Raw genomic sequence first — 15,926 nt, forward strand, 5'->3', positions numbered from 1 at the left:
TTTGGAGATGGCGTCTTGAGAACTGTTGACCTGAGCTGGCCTCAAACTGTGATCCTCCCAATCTCAGCCTCCCAAATAGGTAGGATTATAGGCGTGAGCCAGCAGAGCCTGGCTTATGAAGTTCACTCCCACTTGGCCTGGTTAGAATGTGCACCTTATGCTTTTATTCACCCTCCTTCCTTTCTTGCATTCTCTCTCTCAAAATACACATAGCATAAAATACTCCATCTTGATCGTTTTTAATTGCGCAATCAGAGCATTAAGCTCACTCACAGTGCGGTACATCCGTCACCACCATCCATCCACCAAAGTCACTCATCTTCTCAATCTGACACTCTGTCTCCATCAACACTGACTCCTCATCCTCTCCCCAGCCTCGTGCCTACCTCCTACTTCCAGCCTCTGTGGATTTGCCTGCTCCAGGTCCCTCCTCTGAGTGGCATCCTCCAGGACCTGCCTTGGTTGCTGGCCATCTTGCGCCTAGGAAGGCAGCACTACATCAGGTACCTGAAGCCAGGAGAGCCCTCCCCATCGGAGCACGGACATCCTTACCCATTTATTTGCACACCTGCATGGCTCTGCCCAGGCAGGTGGATAGGATGAGTCTGGTGTCCCAGCTGACAGACACCAAGCACCATTGCACATGTCCGGACTTCAGCTTGTTCAGATGTCACCGTGCATGACCTTGCCTGTCCATCTGTCTGTCCGTTAAACATGTGCTCAGGTTTGTGTGGTGTTTGTGCCCCTCCAACTATGATCCAGTCCCTCCTGATGCTTCCTTGGCCCCTTCTGCAGCTTCTCCAACTGGAGGGCATCTTAAGGACAAACCTGGCCCTTGGTGGAGCCCCAGCTACTTCCTCAGCCTCTGGACACATCAGCTTAGTCAGGGCTTAGCACCCCATCCCCAGGCTACCAAACTTCCTATGGCTTCCAGTGTGAACTATGCCATCTATGCCTCCAGGCCTTACCCACCTCGTCCTCTTCACCCTGGCCACCTCCCCTTCGCCTCTGCAAACTCGACTTTTCTGACCGTTTGCAGTTTGGCTCAAGCCTCTTTTTCCAGGAAGGCTTCCTGACCCATTGGCTGGATCTACAGAACCTTCCCAGAATTTATGAGAGTTGTCTGTCCATTTGTCTGCCACCTGCTGGGTGAGCACCTTTTGGCAGGGCCCGAGTCCAGACAAGCTGTTTGTCCCTATGCTGGGCACAGGGACTGCCTGGTTGGACTGAGCCAAACTTGCACTCAATAATCTAAGTGGAGCTGGGTACTGGTGGCTCACACCTGTAACCCTAGCTATTTAGGAGTCTGAGATCGGAAGGATCACAGTTCAAGGCCATTCCTGACAAATAGTTTATAAGACCCCATCTCCAAAATAAAATGGAGTAGAAGTGTGGCTCAAGAGGTAGAGTGCCTGCTTTGCAAGCTTCAAGGCCTGAGTTCAAACCCCAGTCCCATTAAAAAAAAAAAAAAGAATTTAAGTGGAGCTCTTGACAGCTGCACTTGTCCTGCTGTCCCAAGGGCAGGCCTGCTCAGAACCCTTGGCCCTCTCCAGGCTCCTAGACGCCAAAGCCAAGCTGGCCCTGTCTCTGGAAAGCTCAGGCAGCGGAGGTGTGGGTAAGAGTTGATGCAGCAGCCAACCTAGGTCCAGGAGGGCTGGGAGAGGGGCAACCCCACAGCCTAGAGGCAAAGTACAGGGAAACCTTTGGTCAAGGCCGGGCTTTCCAGGTGGGACCTGGGCTGCACTGCCCCTGGTGGTAAGAAGAGAACACAGAGGTTGGGGTGGGGGCCTGGTGGGGTGATGTGCAGCCACCACACACATGTTCAGATGTTCAGTGTCCCCTCCACAAAGAGCTGCTCCTGATCCTCCTCACCAGGCACTGATGCCCCCTGAGAAGGGCCCTGGAGCCCTGACTTGGAATCACCTGTCAGAGCCCAGCTTCCCCTCCCAGCAGGGCTGGGCAGGGTGATAGATGTGCACAGAGGCACTGACGCTCACCCCATCACCACCAGAAAGCGGTGCTAGTACATGATGCTGTCTGACACTCAGTCCTCAAGGCCACCTGCACTACATCTTCCCTGGGCAAAATCAGATGTCAAAGGGCACTGTTTCCTTGGGGACATGAGGGAACAGACAGCCCCTTCCCTCCCATTTCCTCCTCATGTCCCTAGGCGGGCCAAGGTGTGCACCTGGGGGTGGTCTGGGAGAAGGAGATCAGGGCTGCCCCTTCCAGGCTTTGGGTTCCCATCCACCTCCTCATTGTTTGAAGTGGCAGTGACAGCTTAAAGCAGGGCTTGGCTTGGTCCACCTTGGGGAGGAATGTAGTCCCACCTGGTTCCTGAGACACACAAGTGAGCGGCTCCCATGGTGCAGTAAGGGGAGAGGGAGTGTGCCCTGGTGCCCATGAAGGACCTACAGTGTCACAGCAGTCCACCTGCCCAGGCACCCACCCAGGGGACCACAGGAATTGCCCAGCCTGGACTCAGTCTGGCTGGTGCGTTGGAGGGCCAGCAGGGGGCGCACCTGGTCTTGGATGAGCAGGGATCCACCCCGCTTTGCCTCTTCAGTGGCAGTCACTGTTGGGTGGGGCCCGTGGGGATCTAAATTCCTGCCACAGCTGTCCCTAGATTGCATGGACAAGGACAGCCTGTGCACCCTGGCTTACCCCAGCACACCTGGGCTCACCTGGGCTTACCTCAGGTCACCCCACTCACGACGGGTCACCTCTGCTCCTCCTGGTTCTCTGTATACCTCAGTTTACTCCTGGGGTTAGCTGAGCATGAAGTGGACCTTCACTAAGTGCCAACTGTGCCAGGCCCTGGCTCAGGGACTTCAGCAAGATGAGGACAGCAGCTACAGGAGCTCGGGTTTCCTTAGAGCACTTGGGTACCCTACTTTAAAGATGAGGTAAAGCAGCGAGCCCAGAAGGCCTGTACCCCTGTCATGGGTCCCTGGAGTGAAGTGGGTTTTGGGTATGGGATATGGAGGATTGTGGGCAGCACAGTTGTGGCACTGTGCCCTTTCCTGCCCGTGGTCTACTCTCAGGGTCATCATCCCTAGAGCACTGTTATCTAGTGGGCGAGGTCCTGACCCACCTTACCCCTGCAAGACCCTGTCTCCACTCCCTCCATAGGCTCAGACATGGCAAGAGGGGGCTTGTGGAGGCTGGCGTGGTTCTCCACTAGTGGCACTAGGGGGCGGCCTTGCTCTTTCCTCTCGCTCCCACAACTCGTTTGCAGGTGCAGTAGGGGTGGGACAATGAGGGTGATTGTGACAGTGGGAGCAGTAGCTGCAGGGGTGGCAGGACTCTCCTCTGCAGTGCCCGGTCCTGCAGGGGGTGGCCCCTGCTGCATTCCTCCTGAAAGAAGAAAGATGTCATGTGGGGCTGCAGGTGTCTTTGCAGGCACACACACCTGGAAAGAATCCTAAGCCAAGAGGTCTTTTGTGTGCTCTATACTGTCTCCTAAAATCCATCCTTCAGAGGAGAGAGAGAGAAGAAGAAGAAGAAGAAGAAGAAGAAGAAGAAGAAGAAGAAGAAGAAGAAGAAGAAGAAGAAGAAGAAGAAGAAGAAGAAGAAGAAGAAGAAAGGAGAGAGGAAGAAAGAAAGAGAGAGAGAGAGAAAGAAAAAAAGAAGAAAGAGAGAGGAAATGCCACATCCCAGATGAGGAGTTGGAGGTCACGGAGGTTGAGCGGGAAGCTGGCTGGTGGGGGTGGGCACACGGGTAAGGCTGGCACCTGGACACCTGTAATGGAAACAGGGTGGGGTCCCTGGTTCCACCAGGATGGTCACTGAGGCTTCTCCTTTCTGGCCTCCTAGAATACTGGCATTAAATGATCTGTCCAGTGCAGTGCGCACAGAGCAAGTAGGAGAAGGGTTGCTATTAGTGCTGCTGGTGAAGCCCGTGGTCATCATGAAGGATGCTGCACTTCAGGTGTCCTCAGTGCTCACACAGAGACTTCCTAGCTGCTATCACTTCTGGTCAGTTATTTCCCCCAGGTGCCACACGGGCAGGTGTGGACAGGAGTCCCACGGCCTGGAGACTGGCTCTGTTTGCTCTCTTCTGAGAGGTTTGGCTGTGGCCTGGTCCTCTTTCCCCTTAGGCAGCCCTTCTGTCCCCAGCTGTCCAACTCAGCAGCCCAGGTCAAAGGCAAACATCTGCTGGGCGGATGAGTCTTCTGGGTGGAAAGTTTTTCATAGATGTGAGATAGCCTCCGATGTCCTGGCGTTTTTGGAAAGATAGTTCCATTATTCCTGGGAGTTCAGAACGGCCTCTTATAAGGAGGTGATGGCCCAATAAAAGCACGTTAAGTATAATGGCAAAAGGGTTACTTGCTTTCAAAGAGGAGTTTTGGGTTCACTCCAGCAAAATCCTTAGCACCCAAAGACCACGGTCTTGTGCTGTACAGCCTAAGGGTTTTTGAGGAATCGTAGTGACGTGTGCACATGTGGCACCTACGGGTTAGTCGCACTGTCCTAAAGGCCTTGTGCTCACCGCTCACCCTCCCTTGCCTTTCCGGGGTTTCACCTTTTTAAGTTGAATTGCCTTTTGGAACTGTGGCCAGGCAGGTGTCAGGAGTCAACAGGATTAGGGATCAGAGGAACTCACACCTGAAGGGTGGGACAGCCAAACCAAGGACAGGCCTCCTTGAGTTACCCTTGGCGGGCAGCTCACTATCCTTGGCAGAATCACAGCCATGGTGAGGTTTTTCGCTCTGTTGAAACTAAGGGCACGGGGTGGTGTGGCATCTGACCTGCTCTCGATCAAGCACTCAAGGAGCTGTGTCAGTGCCCAGTGGGCAACTTCCAGGTGGTCCAGTACTTCCCACTATCGGCAAGCAGGGCAGGGTGACCTGCTTATATGTCTAGTGGCTGGTCCCCGAGGTGTCCCTGCCCACCTGCCTTGCTGTACCCCTACACATTTGCTGGCCAGAGACATTTGCTGAATGAGTAATGGCCTGAATGAATGGATGCCTTCTTAAGTGAATTGTCCTGCTGCCCAGGAAGGCAGGAAAAGTGGCTGGCCACCTTGGCTGTCAGAGCTGTCAGGCAATAGGGGTGCTCACCTGAGTGCACCCCTTCCACCCTCAATGGCAATTTGTCTGCAGATCCAGTCCCCACAGGAGACAGCAGGTGGGCGCATCTCCAATTTGACAGCATCTGAGGACTACTCATCCATCACAGGTAGCCCCGGCCCCGAAGTGACCCTTGTGGTTTGGCACAAGCCAAGCCAGAGGTGCCCACACGTGGTGCACAGGGGCATGAGTGGGGAATTAGCATTGCAGTGGGTGCCTCGACTGTTGATATCAGCACTTCAGGGTTATTTATGAATTCATCTATTTGCCAGGACAAGCCTCTCTGCATTCGGTTGCCATGGTAGCCTTAAACCCAGTATCTTATTAATTCTGCATGTTATGAAATAAATATAGATCAGACAATCGCAGTGAAGGTTCTATTTTTTTATTATGCATTTGGTTCTCGTGCCGGGGCGGGATGCTCCTGGCACACGGCTTCGCTTGACACACATCCATCAGATCACGGCCTCCTGGGCAGCCTGCCGTGCAGACTTGCTTGGGCTCCACGAACTGGAGAGCGGGTGGAGGAGGGGCAGGTGGCTGCACCAGGGCCAGGGCCAGGGGCTAGAGCCAGGTCGGCATAGTCTGGGAGCATCATGGAGTCCCCACATGGTGGGGAGCAAGCAGGCTGGTGCTCTTAAGCACTTTGGCCAGATTCACAGAGCACAGTGGAACATGGGACCTTAAGGCCTGCAGAGCCCAAAGTGCCAGGCTGGGGTCACTCTGCTGCCCCTGGCGCTGCCTGAGGTCCTGAGTTCCTGCTGGGCGCCTGAGACTGCTGATCTGCCCAGGCAGAAACCAGTGGTTTATCGAAGAAGGTGCGCTGTCATGGTCACTGATGTCTACAGAATTTCAAGCTGATTCTGGGAGGCCAGGACAGGGGCCCAGAAGTGGAGGAGGACCTTTGGGCTCTCTGCCTTAAACTGGCTTTCCCTTTGTTTCCTGTGCACTCTGGCCACTGGCTGAGCACTTGACATGTTCAAGATGGCACAGAACCAGGGAGGCAGTGCTGTTCCCACCTCTAATTTGTGCAGAGGTACAAAGTCCCAAGTGCTGGTGACCAAGACTCCAACTCAGGGGTGTTCACTGACCACACATGGCCCCTGAAGGCCCCTGCCCAGACTCTGAAACAAAGACCTCCCATGCACGCCCCCAGGGCTTTGCCTCCCCTGCAAAGCCCCCAGGACAATTCCTGCTTGCCCACTGGGGACCAGGCAGGGTTCTCTGCCAGTGACTGCATCCTGCTCAGCCACCTGTGTCCTCCGCGGTGGTCAGCGCGAGGGCTGGGTAGCAGGTAGCCTGAGCAGAGGCAGTAGTGTTGGGAGGACAGTGGATGTTCAGAAAGACAGTTTCTTTGCCCCCCACCCCCAACCCGGTCTCCCCTGCCCCAGGGTTACAGTCCTGGCACAGGTGGTGTCTATGAAAATGCCAAGAAAGCATGAGAAGCCCACAGGGGCAGAGTGAGATGGTGGTAGGGTCTCAGGAAGGGTGCTAGGACTGGTGCCCAGCCTGGGCTTTGTGGGGAGCCACCAGACAGAGGACGAGCTGGAGAAGCAGATCCCTGGAGACATGGCCACCTGCGAGGAGACAAGGCCTCAGTATCTCAGCATCAGGACCCCTGAGTTTGCTGTGTGACCCCAACCTGTCACTGCTCTTTGGAGCCAGCCCCCCTCTTTCAAGTAGCTGGGGGCCTCCAGGGGCTGTCCCTCTCAGAGCCAGAGGCTTGAGGGCAGGCAGGGATGCCTGGCCGCCATCACCCTGCTGCGTTCCACCTGTCATGTAGCCAGCCTCTGCGGGCCAGTGGCCCATCGATCCCCCTCCCGGCCAGCGGCCGGCCTGGACCACTCAGCTGCTCCCAGCCCCCAGGGCCCGATCAGGGCATCGACAGAGCTGCACATTCACCATTTAATTAAGCTTAGTTTAATTAAAATCCTGGAGTTCTTTATTAGACTGGGTAATTGATTTAATTTTCTGTGGGATTCAAGTGCCAAACACCTCTATGGTGTGAACTCCTGAATTCTGGGGGTGGAGACGATCTGTCAGAGGAGAAGCCTTCCCAAGTGGGCAAGGTTTGTTCTCACCCACATCCCTGCGAGCCCTCTCCCAGCTTGGGCCCTCAGCCAAGAGCGTTCCCCGGTGGGAAGGGGCCTGGCCCGGCAGGCCCCCTGCCAAGTGGGGTTTCTGAACCCCACCATGAGTCCTAGGGACTCAGATCTCGTTGGATGGCCCCAGAGAACAATGACTGCACCCCAGCGTCACGGCCTCTGGGTGGGAGCGGTGGGCACGGGGAGTCCATTTTTTGGGTCGTTTTCTGAAAAGATGGTTCTGCTCAGCCACCTTGGGAATGAAGGAGTTTTGTGCCTGATGGTCAGAGTCCCATGCAAGGGTACTTCAAATGTCCCCTCTTAGCGTTCCCAGGGTACAGAGCACCAAGCCACACTGGAAATTGATGGCCTGGAAGTGCAGCGGGACACATGAAAACAGCTTGACGCTGGCAGGCAGAAAACCTTGGCTCATCTGTCTCAAGAACTGTGGCCTCTCTGCAGGAGTTATGGGCCTCCCCAAGGTCACCTGTGAGGCTCTGGGATGACGGTGGAGTGGGGACCCTCCGTTACCAAAGTCTCGGGAGGTCTGGATACCCTCCCTCCAACACGCAAAGTGACCTGCGACCCTTGAGTGCCCTGACCTTCTGTAGAAGGGAGTTCTTCTTCCTTAATTGAAGGAAGCAGCTTTTTAAACTAGCAGTCAACATGAACACCAGTAACCCCAGCACTTGGGGAGACTGAGGCAGGAGGATCTTGAGTTCCAGGCCAGACTGAGCTACACAGATGACCCTGTGAAAAAGGCAAGGGCTGTGGTGCAGTTCAGTGGTAAAGTGCTCGTCCAGCACGCCCAAGGCTCTGGGTTCCCTCCCCAACACTGCAAATCCTAACAATAAATTAAAAACAAAAATAGCTCTTGCCTGTAATCCTAGCTACTTGGGAGGCTGAGATCAGGATGATTATGTGTTTGAGGCCAGCTTGTGAGACACTATCTCCAAAATAACCAGAGCAAGATGGACTGGAGGTGTGGCTCAAGCGTAGAGCACCTGCGTTGTAAGCACGAAGTCCTGAGTTCAAACCCCAGTCCCACCTAAAAAAATAAATAAAATAAAAGTAGAGGTTGACCTTTGGAAAACAGTCTGCTGTCTCCTCAAACATGAACGGTGACCATGGTGCAGCCAAAGAAAGCTCAGATCCACACGAGAGCTGCACAGAGAAGCTTTCACAACAGCCAAAGACCAGAAACACCAAGTGTCGAGAGTGTGGCCACTGGCAGCAGGTAAGCAGGAGGCACCCACTGAGCAAAATGTGATTTGACCATGCAAAGAAACAAAGCACCCTTTCCATGCTAAACGTGAGCAGATCTTGAGGGTGTTATGCTCAGTGAAGTAAGCCAGACACAGCCCCGGTTCTGTGCGATTTTATCTGTGTGAAACGTCCAGACATGCACACAAGGTTTCTCTCCTCTCTCTCTCTCTCTCTCTCTCTCTCTCTCCTCTCTTTATCTCTCTCTCTCACCCTTCCTTTCTTTCCTTAATTGTGATATAAACAAAACATAAAAATTTATTGTCCGCATTACTCAGTGTTCTCCAGAGAACCAGAACCAAAAGGATCTGTGCCTCTCAGATTGAGTCTCTTATATATAAACATCATAACAAGTCTCTTTGCACAGGAAAGATACAGATGTAGTTATATCAAGGATGAATTCTATTGTGAGGGATTGGCCTACGTGATTCTGGACGCTCAGAAGCTCCACCACGCACTGTCTATCATCCACCCACAAGCTGGAGAATCAGGACAGCTAGTGGAGTCCAGCCCGTGTCTGCAGGCTAAGAACCAGGGCTGTGAAATATTATTTAGCCGTAAAAAAGAATGAAACACTGAGTCACGTGGAAACGTAGATGAACCATTGAGGGTGTTACGCTCAGTGAAGTAAGCCAGACACAAAAGTGCACACTTTATATTCCATTTACATGGAATGTCCAGGGGCAGAAGACCTATGTCTCAGCTCAGGCTGTCAGGTAGAGAGAGAATTCAACCTGCCTCCCCCTTTTGAGCTACCTGGTCCCTCCCTGAGTTAATTAAACTGTGCACCGAAGCTCACGAGGACTGGGTGCTTTACTCAGTCCAACTCAAATGCTACTGTTTTCCCAATGCCCTCATGGATGCACCCAGAAACATTTAGCCCGATATCCGTGCCTCCTATAGCCAAGTCAGATCCACACTGGACTTCAGCATCACTTCACCCTAACGCAGCCAGTGCCTTAGGCACCTTCACACTGTTGTGCAGCCATCGCCACTGTCTGTCCACCTCTAGAACGCTCCATCTTCCCAAACTGAAACTCTGTCCCCATTAAACGTGGAGTCCCCATCCCCCTGCCCAGCCCCTGGCACACACGACTACACTGTCCGTCCCTATGGCTCTGATGACTCTAGGGCCTCACATAAGGAACCCCACGCATGACTGCCCTTCTGTGACCGACTGACGTCTCTCACTCAGCAGGTGTCCATGTTGCAGCAGGTCAGGGTTCTGATGAACATGTCCGAAAGTTGACTGTGGTAACAGTTGCACACATTTGAACACACGATTCGATATTCACCAACTGTCACCTTGTGTGAGACCTTTTCCTGTGTGTGTGTGTGTGTGTGTGAAGCTAGGGACAGAACCTAGTGCTTGCAGATGCTAGGTAGGTGCCCTACCACCAAGCTGCACCCCCAGACCATGAATTATATCATAATCAAGCGTTACACAGAGGCAGAGGTTAGTGCAGGCTCCTGCTGCCTCCCCTCCCCATCCTGTGGGGGCTGAGGTTGTGGGTTTTGGCCCATAGCCACCCCCCGCTGTGTGTGCGTGGAAGGTCACTTTGGGGAACTCCTGGTGCCAACTGTCTTCCCATTGCAACCCACGCTACCTCGGCAGAGCCCTCAGTGTTCTCCTGCTGCCACCACCCACACACATGGCAGTTACTTGCCCTCAGCTCCTGCCCAGCCCTGGCCTTCTGGCAGCACAGGGAGCCGCCCTGGGCTTTCTGATGGAGTGGTTCCGTTCTGAGGCAAAGGTTCTGTTCTGGAGCTCAGTTCTCTCACCTGGTGCCAGCAGTGACCACTTCACCTGAGGGGGCTTCCAGCAGCCCAGGGCCCATCCTCCTGCACAAGTGGCAATAGCCACACCTCTTAGGGGACATTCCAGGTGGGCAGTGCCTAGGGGAGGATAGTCAGACCTGCCGCCCCCTTGGGCCTCTCTCCCCACTCAAGAGGCAGACATTGGCTTGTCCGGTCTGCACCATCTCAGAGTGCTTCCTAGTGAGCTGAGGACCCTCACGAACCCTGGCTTGATGGGCTGCAGAGCCCGAGACTTCCTGATCTTTGACGTTGCCATTCCTGCTCGATGTGTTAATCTCCTGTTCCCATACACCCTCTGGCCTCACAGCTCCTCTTGGAGGCCAGAGAGGACCCCACAAGACATCCTGATCCATCCTGGGTGCCTGCCGGTGGCCCTTCCCCCAAGGCAGACCCTTGCTCACGACCTAGTCTGTCTATTTTACATCGTAATACGAACTGGCCTGTTCCTATCGATTTTGCTCTATTTTTTCTGGTTTTAACTTAATGACTAGAAAACCCAAACAAATAAAATCTCCTTTAAAAACTCAGGGAGATCAATGAGTGAGGGTCAGAATCCCTATTCTATGAGCCAAAGGGACAGTCCCCTGGGCCACCGCACACCATTGCCCGTAGCCAGAGGCTCCCCAGGGACTCAGGAAGGATCTTTGGGTGGGTGGAGGGGGGCGTGCCTGCGTGCTTGGAGCCAGCCCACTCCTCTCATAAAGCGACATTATCCCCCCACCCAGCTGGTGAGGCTGTTTAAAAGCCTGTCTTCAGGTTGTAAAACTGGAAATATTTAAAACATATTATTCATCTGTTTCCATGTGTCTCAGGTGGCCTCTGCGGTGGCTGGGCTCTGAGACGTGGAGATGGAGTTGTCAGGATAGGGAGCAGCTGTGGGGCGGGACTCCCGTCTAAGTTGGGCTCACTCCAGTGAGCAGCCTTTGGGCAGGTTTGCTGGAGGCTGGTCCAAAAAAAACCAAGTGCTGTGACCTCTGACCCTTTCGGCTTGTGCCAGAGGTATGGCTGCACAGTGCTAGAGACCTGGACACAGTTAGTACCAGCTCCCCAGCCTGGGTCCCCCATCCGTCGCTGACAGCTGGGTGACTGGGTAGGTATGGCCCTGCAGCCCGGGGAGGGCTCTCTGCTGAGTTTCCCAACCTGGCCTGAGAACACTTCAGTTTTCGTGGAGGCCACCCTGGGGACCCAGCTGCGTTTTTGATCCCCATGATTTCCAAAGGGTCCTAGAGCAGCTGAACACCAGCCCATTTTATGGAGGGAAAACTGAGGCAGTTCCCTGGAAAGGGTTCTAGCACTGCTTTTTCCAAAGATATGTAGAACAAGTTTCCTTCCAAGATCCAGGTTTGTGACTCTGAAACCAGGACACCCCAGTCTCTCGATTCTGCCCATTTGTGCCCTCCAAGTCCACACCCCCCAGTAGGGGCCTCACCTTCCCAAGCTTGGGGTGAGGGGTGAGGATCTGGCAAGAACCCCTCTGCTCTGAGGTCTCGCAGGAGCCAGGCCCATGGACAAAGTGGCCTCCTTGTCATCTGTCCCCAAAGGCCCAACCCAAGCTCCAAATCCAAACCATAGCAGCCCAAAGGGCCAAGCAGAGACTCCCACCCACTGATCCTTAATCACTTAGGAAGGTTTTAAGAGTGACCTTGCTGGGCCCTGCAGGACCAGTTACAGGGTCATCAAAAGCTGCCTGCGCCTGTGGGAGCAGGGCTGGAATGGTTGAGGCTGTGGGGAAGGGGATGTTTCTGGATGGCTGGGAGTTGGCAAGAGTTCAAACTGTCAGTTTCCATTTGGGGACATGGACCATTTCAGAAAGATCTCCCCCTGGCCTGTGTGGGGCACCTTGGCCCCAGCCATTGGACCTCGGCTCCCTCTGGACAAACAGTAGTCTGTAGAGGGCTTCAGCTCACCAATCTTGGTCCCCATCTGCAGCAGAGCCTGGGACGATAACAGCACTCTGTGAGAAAACCCCCCCAGTTCCAGTCCAGAGGCCAGGACCTCAGGATGTGCGGGGGTCACAGATTCACCGACAGATGAGGGCACCTAGGCCCAAGAAGTCATGTAGCAGCCGGGTTACCCCATCAGTGGAGAAGGATGCAGAAGCCAAGCCCAGCCCTGACACATGCCTGGGGGGTCTTCTTGTCCCATCTGCCCCTGACAGGTCAGCCCTTAGTTCACCTGAGCTCCCCAGCCTTGGAGGCCTGGGACAACTCTGCCTAGGGTCCAGGTCAGCAGGCACAAGTCATGACCAGGGTCGTCCTTGAAGTCGGGTAACTTAGGAGCAATTAAGGGCAACTGTGGTGGTGGCCTTGATGCAATGGGAAACCATTGACTCTGGGGGCAGGGCAAGGTGCCTTTGGGGTGGGACCCAATGAGGAGGGCCCGTATGTGTAAGATGCCCCATAGGTGGGGCTGGGGCTGGGTGTGGAGAGGCAGAGGGCCATCGGAAGCTCTGAAACAACTTGGCAAGTTGGTGTTTTGCTTTTTTTTTACGGTACTGGGGTTTGAACTCAGGGCTTACACCTTGAGCAACTCCACCAGCCCTTTTTTATGATGGGTTTCTTTGAGATAGGGTCTCACAAACTGTCTGCCTGGGCTGGCTTCAAACTGCGATCCTCCTGATCTCTGCCTCCTGAGTAGCTAGGATCACAGGCGTGAGCCACCAGCACCCGGCACAAGTTGGTGTTTATGTCCCACTTCTGTACCCTCCCAGAGCACCTCATCTACAAAGAGGTGTACTATCTGGCTTTGGAGGCGGGGAGGCTCCACCATTTCACCTCTGAAGACATTAGTTCTAGGGCTGGAGGTGTGTTCAAGTGCTAAAGTGCCTGCTTTGCAATTGGGAAGCTCTGAGTTCAAACCTCAGACCCCCCTAAAAAAAAAAAAAAAAAAGGCTTTACTCCTAAACTTAGCCTTCGAGCTTTGCAAGGCTCCAGAATCTCCTCTGCCCCGGCCACTGTGGCATACCCTGTGGTTACCAGGCTCCAGACCCCCCAGAAATTACTGCTGTTTCTACAATTCAGTGCTGGATCCTAGCAAGTGCCAGGCACTTCCTCTGTCCCACCTCTGAGGGAGTAACAAAGACTTTCCCAGCAGAGAAGGAAGTCCTAGAGGTCCCCAAGTTCCCTGGAGCCTCCAGGGTCAGATGGAGGTGGCAGGCCACCCTCACAAAAGGGACTGCATACATATGCATGGTGTGTGCATGTGTGAGAGTGCGCTTTGCATGTATGTGCACACAAGCATGTCTATGAACCTACACACTCCATTGTGGAAAAGAGCTCTGACTTCTAGCAGTGGCTGCAAGGATCCACAAGAACCCCTTGCAGATGTCGGTCCCTGCCTCCGGTAAAGCTCCAGAATGGAAGGGGTACCCATGGCTCACCTGCCTGCCCACCCAGGCCAGGATGGAGTCCCATCTCCCACTCACTGTGCCCCTCCCTCTGCAGAGCTGGTTTGATTTGATCTCTGCCAACAGGGCAAAAACTGCCCCACCTGCCAGGTGTCCTCCAGGTCCAATGGTTGATAGCTTTCATCAATTATTTAAGGGGAAGGCTCCCTCCTTTCTTAAAAAAAGCAGCAGCACAGGCACACAGGAGTGGGCTCAGGTTACCTGGTCTGCAGGTGCAGAAGCAGGCACAGGCAGCAAGAAATGCCTGGAGGAGCATAGCCTCAGGTCACTTGACAGCAACCAGGCTCAGCGTCCCTCTGGTAGCTGCCCAAGTCCAGGTCTAGCAGGGAGAGGCAACATGGGAGGCTCTTCATTGGAAGCCCCTCCCATCCCTTCTGGGGGGTGGGGTGCTTGACACCAGGATCCAGAAAGAGGCTGTCTGTCTTTCCTCCATGTCCTTCCTTCTGTTCCAGTGGGCAGCACTGGCTCCCCTGGGGACCCAGTTAGGCAAGTTGGGATTGATAGAGATAGAGGCAGAATTCTCCATGGGTGTGGCCAGGCCTAGGAAATATTAGAACTGGCCAGTGGCAGGGCCCTTAGGGGTCAGCCTACATCTTGTTTCCTCCATGGGGAGAGGGGCTCTGAGCCACCTGGTCACCTAGCTGCTTACAGCAAGGCCAGAATAAAAAGCTCTACTGCCCCAACTTCCAGGAGAGCTGTAAGCGTCAGAACAGGGCCATGGTGGCCCACTCAGACGAGCCATGTGGCCCATGTGGTGATGTGCATCCCAGGTGGCACAGATCAAGGACTAACCTCATTTTAAAGAGGACACCTGCCTGTCAGATGTCTTGGAGCAGAGGGCACAGCCTGGGGAAGGTGAATAGCATCCCGGGGCTAGAGACGGGACAAGGGTCAACCCCAGGTGATCTCCAGGACTCCCGCCCCAAGCTGCTACCAAGATGCTGGGTCCCAGAGGCCACTTGCTGGTCAGGCCCACACCACCCCCAAGGGGCAGCATGTGCTGCCCTGTGTCCCTTCACAGATGAGGGGTTGGGGTGCCAAGACCCCATCAAAGCTACATAGCAGGTGAGGGGAAATCTGGGCCCAAGACCACCAAGACCCACCCTTGAGCCACTGTTGGCCAAGAAGACCCCCACAGCCAGGGTAGGAAACCACCCACGCAGTTCTCCACCCAGTCTGTCACCACAGTGGTCTGTCACCACAGTGAAGAAGGGGCAAAGGGACACGTGTCCTGTGCAGTCAGTGTCTGGTGTCACGACATCTGATCAGGCCATTCTGGCTGTCAGTCCTGTTGCTGGGGCCTCTCTGAGATGCCTGAATTGTGCAGAAGGCTTGGCCACGCGGGGCAGCAGATGGCAGTGCGGGGCAGTAACCAGAGCCCGGCAGGCAGGCTCCTCCCTTCCTCCTGCCCCTCTCCCAGGGGGCCAAGGAGGCACCCAGGGAGCCCCTCCTGTCCCAGGGATTCCACTGCAAGGCACAAAAAGCCTTCATAATTGGGGCCCAGGAATATCCCTCTGCGCTGCACTTGGCCTTCTCTGAGTTCCAGATGGCTGATGCATCCTGGTTTTTGCTCTTTCCCTCGCTGGTGTGGTGCGTGTTCAGGGCAGGCTCTCTCCTGTGGAGCTCAGATGATGGGGAGGGCGGATTCCCTACAGGGCGACAGTGGGAGGGGACCTGGCTGAACACTGGGGCTGGGTGGTGGCAGAGGGGACACAGATAAGGTTTTAAGACCAGAAGGGATAACTGGGTGCTGGTGGCTCATGTCTGTAATCCTAGCTACTTAGGAGGCAGAGATCAGAAGGACTGCGATTTGAGGCCAGGCCTAGCAAAAATCTAGACCCTATCTCAAAAATACACAACACAAAAAAGGGGTGGCTGAAGTGGTAGAGCACCTGAGGACCTGAATTCAAACCCCAGTACCACCAAAGAAAGAACAGAAGGGACTCCATGCTGGGCTGTCCCCAGTTGGTGCTGTCTGCTCCCAGCCTCTGAGCCTCTGAGCCACTGGCAGAACCCCTCTTTGTCACACCAAGGTCATGACAGTCCTCTGTCCATCTGGTGCATGGCACATACCCAGGAGCTCTAGCGTGAGGCCCTCCTGCAGAATGGCTGGCAAGGAAAGGAAAGGTGAGCCCTGAGAAGGCAGTGGCCCAGAGGCACTGATCATCATGAGATGTTCTCTCTGGTTCCCAGGGCTCTGTCCATCTCCAGATGGCTTCAAGCCCACAGGGACAGCCCCAGGTTCCAGGCCATCTCTTAGCATCTCCCTCCAGCCCTGGGTAC

The sequence above is a fragment of the Castor canadensis genome, chromosome 13 (genome assembly GCF_047511655.1).
Source record: "Castor canadensis chromosome 13, mCasCan1.hap1v2, whole genome shotgun sequence".
NCBI classification, from domain to species: Eukaryota; Metazoa; Chordata; class Mammalia; order Rodentia; family Castoridae; genus Castor; species Castor canadensis.